The 8,725-nt window shown below is 51.5% G+C and overlaps 1 protein-coding gene and 1 non-coding gene across 2 annotated transcripts in view; one reads left to right on the top strand and one right to left on the bottom strand.

Moving 5' to 3' along the window:
- Positions 1–1,055: 1,055 nt before the first annotated feature.
- TSPAN9 (tetraspanin 9) overlaps positions 1,056–8,725 on the top strand; it is a 191,992-nt gene continuing 184,322 nt past the window's right edge. Inside the window, exon 1 of the mRNA XM_061418219.1 lies at positions 1,056–1,075. The gene's annotated coding sequence lies outside the window, so the exon portion shown is untranslated. The remainder of the gene's footprint in view (positions 1,076–8,725) is intronic.
- TRNAG-CCC (transfer RNA glycine (anticodon CCC)) lies at positions 8,538–8,610 on the bottom strand. The gene has a single exon. It is a non-coding gene; the product is annotated as a tRNA-Gly (tRNA).

Raw genomic sequence — 8,725 nt, 5'->3', positions numbered from 1 at the left:
GTCTCAAATCATACTTAGCAGGGGATGGTGCATGTGAGAAGCACAGAATGCATTTCTATGACAGCAATGGGGCTGTTTAGGGGTCACTCGGAAAGAGAGTCCAGGCCCAGGAAGGAAGGCCTATAGGAAGCCCTGGGGTGGAGATGTGTAACCTGAGTTTGTCCAGCTGCTGGTCAGGTCCTCAGGGCGCATGGTGCCCTTTACCAACACTTAAGAGGCCATGACTCTTGGGGAGAAAGCAGCTCCTCCAGCATGTGGTCTCCTGCCTAGGTGTGGCGGCGGGGGCACAGAGCCCGGCTCCAGACGCAAGGCTGCGACCCTGGTTGGGACCAGACCGGGCACAGGGGCGTGAACCTTCAGGCCTTCATCTCCCCCTACACCCTGGCCCATGCATGGGGCAGGGGCAGAGGTCGTACCACTGCCCCGGAGGAGCGGCCGATCCAAGAATTCAGGCGGCGGGGAGGGAGGAAGTCTCCCGGAGGGCAGCCAAGCCTGGGCCAGGCCCGGGATGCCTGGCTCGGGGAGTCCGAGCCCGGCACTGTCCGGCTGGGTCCCTCCAGCTCCAACGCTGGGGATCTGGCCGGGGTTGCTGGAGGTCCCCGGCCCCAGACCCCGCCCTCAGCCTCGCGCACCCCTTCCCCAGCCGCCGCCCCACCCGCAGTGTCCGCTCCAGGTCCCCGCTTCCGTCCCTTCCCCCACCCTTTGCGCGGGGATCGGGCCCCCTCGGCCTTGTAGTTCTCCAGCCGGCCCCGCCTCGCCCCGCCCCCTTGTCCAGCCCCGCCCCTAGGCCGGCCCCGCCCCTCCCCGTGGCTTCGCCATTCCCGGGCAGGCCCCGCCCCGCTCCCGGCTTCGCCTCGCCCCGCGCCCTCGCCGTTCCAGGGCAGGCCCCGCCCCACGCCCGCGCCCCGCCCCGCGCCCTCGCCATACCAGGGCAGGCCCCGCCCCACCCCCTCGGCAGGCCCCGCCCCGAGGCCTCGCAGTCCAGGGCAGGCCCCGCCCCCTGTTTCCGCTGGCGGCGGCAGTGGCTGCGGCGCGCGAGCCCGATCGAGCAGGACCCCACATTCCTGGGAGCTCGGTGAGTGCTGCCCGGGGCAGGCAGGGCGGCGGGCCGCGGGCCGGGGGCTCAGGAACGAGCAGGGTTACAGGTCCGGGTTGGCGGGGGGCGGGCCGGCAAGCCCCCGACCCGGTCCGCGGAGGGGCGAGCGGCCCAGGGCGCCCCTGGAAGGGGTGTCGGGGGCGGCAGTGGGCCAGCTGAGGGCGGGGTGGGATCTGCTCCCTGTGAGGGGGCGGCAAGCCGCCTGAAGGGGACGACGTGTGCGGGGCCCGGTAACGGGGCGAGGAGGGGTCTTCACGGGGAAAGGCTCGGAAGAGGACCTTCCGGGAACGGGGTGCGGGAGTGGCCGGCGGAACCCTAGGCGGAGGGATGGGGGTCTGTAGGATGCAGCAGGAAGGCGGAGCTCCGGAGCTGTCAAGGGGTTCTGACTGTGGGACCCAGCGGGCCAGCGCGGGGAGGTCCCTTCAGCGCCCCCAGGGAGGGCCGGGAGCTCCGTCAGGGCTGGGTACCGCCTGCAGCCCCGGAACTCCCCGACCACCCCTTGGGCCACCGCTGGCAGGTCGGCAATCAGTGACAGGGCTTTGGCAGGCCCTGAGGTCTGGGATGTAGCCCATCTGTGCATCCAAGTTTGGGACTTTAAAAAACTTTCTGTGGTTATAAAGAAATTAAAAAGTCCAAACAAGAATCTGGCTCCTTACCAAGAGCAGTGTTTGTAGCCGTGTATTTCAGAGCTGGAGTCTTGGATCTCCTGTCTTTGGAAAAGATACTGTCCCTTCTCTCTTTCCCCAATGCTGCTAGTGTCTGGGGAGGTTTGAAGCATTAGGTTAGTATGGGGTCCCCCTGGGCTGGGTAGACTTTTCCTCCCCATACCCCAAACATGGATAAGACTGCAGAGAACCAAACTCTTTATGTGATGGTGCCCTTCTGACAGGCAGCTGTCCCCTTCCCTGGGGTGACTCAGGTATTTCCTCCTCCAGGAAGCTTTCCTGGACTAGTGGAGAATACTGAGGACTCAGGCTCTGATCCCTGCATATCAGCCAGCTTCCCTCTCTTTACTAAAAATAACCACAGAGAATGTTTTGTATGTATGTTCTGCTATAAAGATGTGCAGTCAATTTGTCATTGTAAGTAATGGGAAGGGGAGGAGACATATTATGGACAATTTCAAACAATGGCCTGGACAAATCATTTATATTTAGCTAAGGAATGCAGCCAGGGAGGCAGACCGTTCACTCTGGCTTCCTACCCTCTGCCGGATCCTGGCAGGGCCCATGCAACTGAGCTGTGGGTTGAAGGGGTGAGCGAGAGAGGAGGGTTGGGGTGGATAAACTTGAATGGTGATTCAGTTCTACAGTCGCTTGTTGAAGACCTGCTGTGTGCAAGGCCAGGAACAGCTGAGAGTGAACCAGAATGGAGAGGGGATTTTTTTTTATCTGATTAAATCATATTTTATGGGCTTCCCTGGTGGCTCAGCGGTAAAGAATCTGCCTGCAGTGCAGGAGACGTGGGTTCGATCCCTGGGTTGGGAGCATCTCCTGGCGAAGGAAATGGCAACCCACTCCAGTATTCCTGCCTGGAAAATCCCATGGACAGAGGGGTCCATGGGATTGCAAAGCGTAGGACATGACTTAGTGACTAGACAACAGCAGCAAGTCATATTTTAATCTTTAAATTGATGAACACATTTTTATTTTTTTACATAATTTAAAAATTTTTTGAAATAAAATTTTTTATTTCTTTGATTGCTTTGGATCTTCGCTGCAGCACTCAGAGTCTTCGATCTTCATTGTGGCGTGCAGGCTCTTTAGCTGCATCATGGGAATCTAGTTCCCTGAGCAGGGATCGAACCTAGGCCTCCTGGAGTATGGAGTCCTAGCCGTTGGAGCACCAGAGAAGTCCCCAAGCATATGTCGTTTTAAATTGCCCCCTTATAGTTTAGGAAAATGAGGCTCAGAGAGAATAAATGACTTCCCTGAGGTCACCGAACTCATAAGTGGGAGAAGCAGAACTTGAACCCGTGGCTTCTGACCCCTTAGGCTGTGTTTTCTGCTCTGTCAGCTGCCTCTGTCACTCTTCACTGTTGAACCTAGAAGACCTGGGCTCCTACCTTCGTCCCAACATCGCCTAATTGTGCAACCCTGGGCAAGTTACCGCCCCTCTCCAGGCCTCTCTTTGTGTTTGGAATTTGGTCATGCCCCAGAGCTTCTGGCAGTTCCTTGACCAGGAATCGAACCTGTGCCCCTTGCATTGGACGCTCAAAGTCCTAACCACTGGATCTCCAGGGAAGTCCCCAGTCCTCTGTTTTGGATGATTATGGGTTAAAATGTGTTTAGGGTCTCTTCCATCCTTGGGTATCTAACAGTGTAAGATGCTATCAGCAGCCAGTCAGTGAGTTAATGTGTTCTTTGTTTATTTTCTATTTTTAATTGTGGTAAAAGAAATGCATAAAAACGACCATCATAACCATTTTAAAATGTACAGTTCAGTTGCAGGAAGTATATTCACATGGTCCTGCAACAGATCTCCAGAATTTTTTTGCTGCAAAACTGAAACTGTACACCCATTAAACTGTAGCCCATCCCCTCAGCCCCCGGCTACCTCCACCCTACTCAGTGTGGTTTATTAGGCTCCTACTATGTCCTTAATAAATGTTGCCCTTGAGGAATGAATAAGGCAAGTAGGTAGCTGGCTAGAGTGCCAGTCCTCATCCCTGTGAATATAACTTCAGCACCGGCCAGCCGCTCAGTTGTGTTCGACTCTTTGTGACCCCGTGGACCATAGCCTGCCAGGCTCCTCTGTCCGTGGGATTTTCCAGGCAAGAATGCTGGAGTGGGTTGCAGTGTCCTCCTCCACGGGATCTTCCCCACCCAGGTATTGAACCTGTGTCTCCTGAGTCTCCTGCATTGGCAGGCAGATTCTTTACCGTTGAGCCACCTGGGAAGCCCCAGCACCAGCCGATCTGTTCAGTAAATGAGTGAGCAGGTGAGGCCTGGGCAAGTGCCTTCACCTCTTTGAGCTTTCCCTTGCTGCTTACAAAAGGAGGATAACAATACCAGCTCTGAGGGCTGTTGGAAGGCGCAGTGAGAGCGTGTATGTGAAGCATGTAGCTTAGGGCCTCAGACACAGCAGGTGTGCAGTTAAGTGGTGCCTGTTATTTATAACCTAGCTGAGGAGCTAGACTCACAGAGGAGGAGAGGACTTCTTCTACTGTCAAGGCCCAGGCCTGCTGTGGTGGGCACCCCACGGACTAAGAGGGTGTGGATCTAATCCAGGTGCCTTAGCTGGCACTGCATATCCTTCCTGGGCTTCCCAGATGGCTCCGTGGGTAAAGAACCCGCTCGCTAATGCAAGAGACATGGGTTCGATCCCTGGGTCGGGAAGATCCTGGAGGAGGGCATGGCTCCAGTATCCTTGCCTGGAAAATCCCATGGACAGAGGAGATTGGTGGGTTACAGTCCAAACAGTTGCAAAGACTTGGACATGACTGAAACGACAGAGCACGCACACACACATCCTTCCTACCCAACCTGCCCTGCCTGTCCAGCTTCATCTTCCACTCTCTTCCCCCAGGGATCCCTGGTGACAGCCAGACTCATCTCCCAGCATGCCTGGCTCATTCCTTCTTTGTCTCTTAGTCAGACTGTTCCACCTTCCTGAACTGTGCCTCCCCTTTCCTTCCTTCCACTCTTTAGGATCCTACTCATGTCTGAGCTCCTTCACAGAGCCATCCCCAAAGAACCTTTTGGCATTTTATGTCTTCATCTCTCCTGGCTTTGCCACACTGCTTGGGGGTGATTCTTCAATGTGTGTCTTAGTACAAGAGTCTGTGCTGGGACTTCCTTGGTGGTCCAGTGGATAAGACTCTGCACTCCCAATGCAGGGGCCTGGGTCTCATCCCTGGTCGTGGAACTAAGATCCCACATACTGCAAGTAAGAGTTCGTATACAGCAACTAAGTCCACGCACCGCATTGAGAACCTGCATTGCAACAGAGACCCTGTGCAGCCAAAATAAATAATAAATAAAGCTTTCTTAATGTTAAAAAAGAGTTTGTGCTGATCTACATCTGATGATACAAAACAATAGAATGGGAAAGACTAGAGATCTCTTCAAAAAATTAGAGATACCAAGGGAATATTTCATGCAAAGATGGGCACTGCATATAAGGACAGAAAAAAAAAGGGCAGAAATGGTATGGATCTAACAGAAGCAGAAGAGATTAAGACGAGATGGTAAGAATACACAGAAGAACTATACAAAAAAGATCTTAATGACCCAGATAACTGTGATGTTGTGATCACTCCACCTAGAGCCAGACATCCTGGAGTGTGAAGTCAAGTGGGCCTTAGGAAGCATCACTATGAATAAAGCTAGTGGAGGTGATGGAATTCCAGCTGAGCTATTTCAAATCCTAAAAGATGATGCTGTGAAAGTGCTGCACCCAATATGCCAGCAAATTTGGAAAACTCAGCAGTGGCCACAGGACTGGAAAAGGTCAGTTTTCATTCCAATCCCAAAGAAAGGCAATGCCAAAGAATGCTCAAACTACCACACAATTGGACTCATGTCACATGCTAGCAAAGTAATGCTCAAAATTCTCCAAGCTAGGCTTCAATAGTATGTGAACCGAGAACTTCCAGATGTTTAAGCTGGATTTAGAAAAGGCAGAGGAACCAGAGATCAAATTGCCAACATCCCTTGGGTCATAAAAAAGGCAAGGGAATTCCAGAAAAACATCTACTTCTTCTTCATTGACTATGCCAAAGCCTTTGACTGTGTGACTCACAACAAACTGTGGAAAATTCTGAAAGAGATGGGAATACCAGACCACCTGACCTGCCTCTTGAGAAATCTGTATGCAGGTCAAGAAGCAGCAGTTAGAACTGGACATGGAACAACAGACTGTTTCCAAATTGAGAAAGGAGTATGTTAAGGCTGTATATTGTCACCCTGCTTATATATAACTTATATGCAGAATACATCACATTAAATGCCGAGCTGGATGAAGCACAAGCTATAATCAAGATTGCTGGGAGAAATATCAGTAACCTCAGATATGCAGATGACACCACCCTTATGGCAGAAAGCGAAGAGGAACTAAAGAGTCTTTTGATGAAAGTGAAAGAAGAGAGTGAAAAATCTGGCTTAACACTCAACATTCAGAAAACGAAGATCATGGCATCTGGTCCCATCACTTCATGGCAAATAGATAGGGAAACAACAGAAACAGTGACAGACTTTATTTTCTTGGGCTCCAAAATCACTTGTAATGGTGACTGCAGCCATGAAATTAAAAGATGCTCGCTCCTTGGAAGAACAGCTAGGACAAACCTAGACAGCATATTAAAAAGCAGAGACATTACTTTGCCAACAAAGGTCCCGATAGTCAAAGCTATGCTTTTTCCAGTAGTCATGCATGGATGTGAGAGTTGAACATGATTAGATGCTATCTAATCATCTAATCCTCTGTCACCATCCTCTCCTTTTTCCTTCAGTCTTTTCCAACATCAAGGTCTTTTCCAATGATTTGGCTCTTCATATCACGTGGCCAAAATATTGAGCTTCAGCTTTAGCATCAGTTGAACCATAAAGAAGGCTGAGCGCCAAAGAATTGATGCTTTCAAACTGTGGTGTTGGAGAAGACTCTTGAGAGTCCCCTAGACTGCGAAGAGATCCAACTAATCAATCCTAAAGGAAATCAGTCCTGAATATTCATTGAAAGGACTGATGCTGAAGCTGAAGCTCCAATACTTTGGCCACCTGATGCGAAGAACTGGCTCATTAGAAAAGATCCTGATGCTGGGAAGGACTGAAGGCAGGAGAGGGGGATGACAGAGGATGAAATGGTTGGATGGCATCACTGACTTGATGGACATGAGTTTGAGCAAGCTCTGTGAATTGGTGGTGGACAGGGAAGCCTGGTGTGCTGTGGTTCGTGGGGTTGCAAAGAGTCTGACATGACTGAGCGAATGGACTGAACTGATACAAAAATGAAAATGGTAAAGGTCCTTGTCTTCATGCATTAAAGGGTTAAGAAAGATCTTCTGAAAAATGACAGTTCAAAATATGAGGTGAACAGCCTATGAGAGTAGAATATGGATTCAAATGGGGTGGAGTTGATCACCCTGATTCTAGAGGAATCATGTACCAGGCGGTGTTTGACGTGAGCACTGAAGGACCGCTTTCGTTTCGACAGAAAGAAGGAAGGGTGAGCCTGAGGAACAGCGCTGAGAAAGTGCTGGGGCTTTGAACAGCTCAGTCGGGCCAATGAATAGATTGTGTTGGGGGAACCGTGTACCTTCTAGAATCCCAAGTTTGCATCTGCAGCACCATTTGTGCGTGAGCCTGGCTTTCTCCGGAGTCATGTTCCCGTGAAGGGCCAAATGTTTCCTGTATATATCTTCGCATCCCAAATTAACCACACTTTCAACTTCTGCAGCGGTTTAATCTCTCACCTGATGGCCATTTTCCACCAAGTTTTTATCGCTCCTCGAAAGTAACTTTGGGGCTTTCACTGGTGGCTCAGTGGTGTAGAAGTTACCTGCCCGTGCCAGAGACATGGGTTCAATCCCTGGTCTGGAAAGATCCCACATGCCTCGGAGCAAGTAAGCCTGTGCAGCACGACTTTGTATTCTAGGACTTTAGTGCCTGAGAACCACGACTGAAACCCGTGTGCCCTCGAGCCCGTGCTCCACAAGAGAAGCCACAGCAATGAGAAGCCCATTCACCGCAGTGAGAGTAGCCCCTGCTCCCTGCAACTAGAGAAGAGCCCGCACAGCAACAGAGACCCGGCACAGCCAGAAATAAATAAATAAATACATAAAATTACATGAAAAACGTAGCTTTGGATGTGGCAGAGATGGCTGCAACAAAGTGGCCTCAGAGGGTCTCTCTCCTGTCTCAGTCAAGTTACACACTTTCAGATATTCGAAACTTTGTCTCACTGTGAGTGGTCAGAATTCCAAACATTAAATCCTTGGATGCCAAGGGTCTACCCCAGGGATGGCAAATACCTGGCACAGATACTCTTACTGTTAGAAGGGCCCCTAGCAGACATCACTAAGCCATCTTGGATGTCTTTCCTGCTGAGTCTTTAGCACCCACCACCCGCTGAGTGCTTTCCAGGTGGCGCTAGTGGTAAAAAATCTGCCTGCCAGTTCAGGTAGACGGAAGAGACGCAGGTTTGATCCCTGGGTCGGGAAGATCCCCTGGAGGAGGGCATGGTAATCCACTCCAGTATTCCTGCCTGGAAAATTCCATGGACAGAGGAGCCTGGCAGGCTACAATCCAAGGGGTCGCAGAGAGCCGGACACGACTGAAGCGACTTAGCACGCACCAGCTGAGTGGACTGACACAGCAGCCAAAACCCAGTTGCCCTTCTGGCCTTCTCCAGCTGTTGAATGAATGAGGTTTTGTTTTTTTTTCTTTAAATATTTTATTTGGCTGCGCCTGGGAGGCTCTTAGTTGCGGCTTGTGGGATCTAGTTCCCTGACCAGGGATTGAACCTGCGTCCCCTGCATTGGGAGCGCAGAGTCTTAGCCACTGGACCACCAGGGAAGTCCTAATGAATGGGTTCTTGATGGGGGAGACTGCAGACCGAAGAATGGCCATTGCTGGACAGATTTCACCCTGGAGTGCCTTCATAGCAGATAATGACCTAGTGTTTTGTGTG

This window comes from Bos javanicus, chromosome 5, assembly GCF_032452875.1.
Source record: "Bos javanicus breed banteng chromosome 5, ARS-OSU_banteng_1.0, whole genome shotgun sequence".
Classification (NCBI taxonomy): domain Eukaryota; kingdom Metazoa; phylum Chordata; class Mammalia; order Artiodactyla; family Bovidae; genus Bos; species Bos javanicus.
Note: the sequence above shows the minus strand (reverse complement) of the source record. Positions and strands in the feature narration are given on the sequence as shown.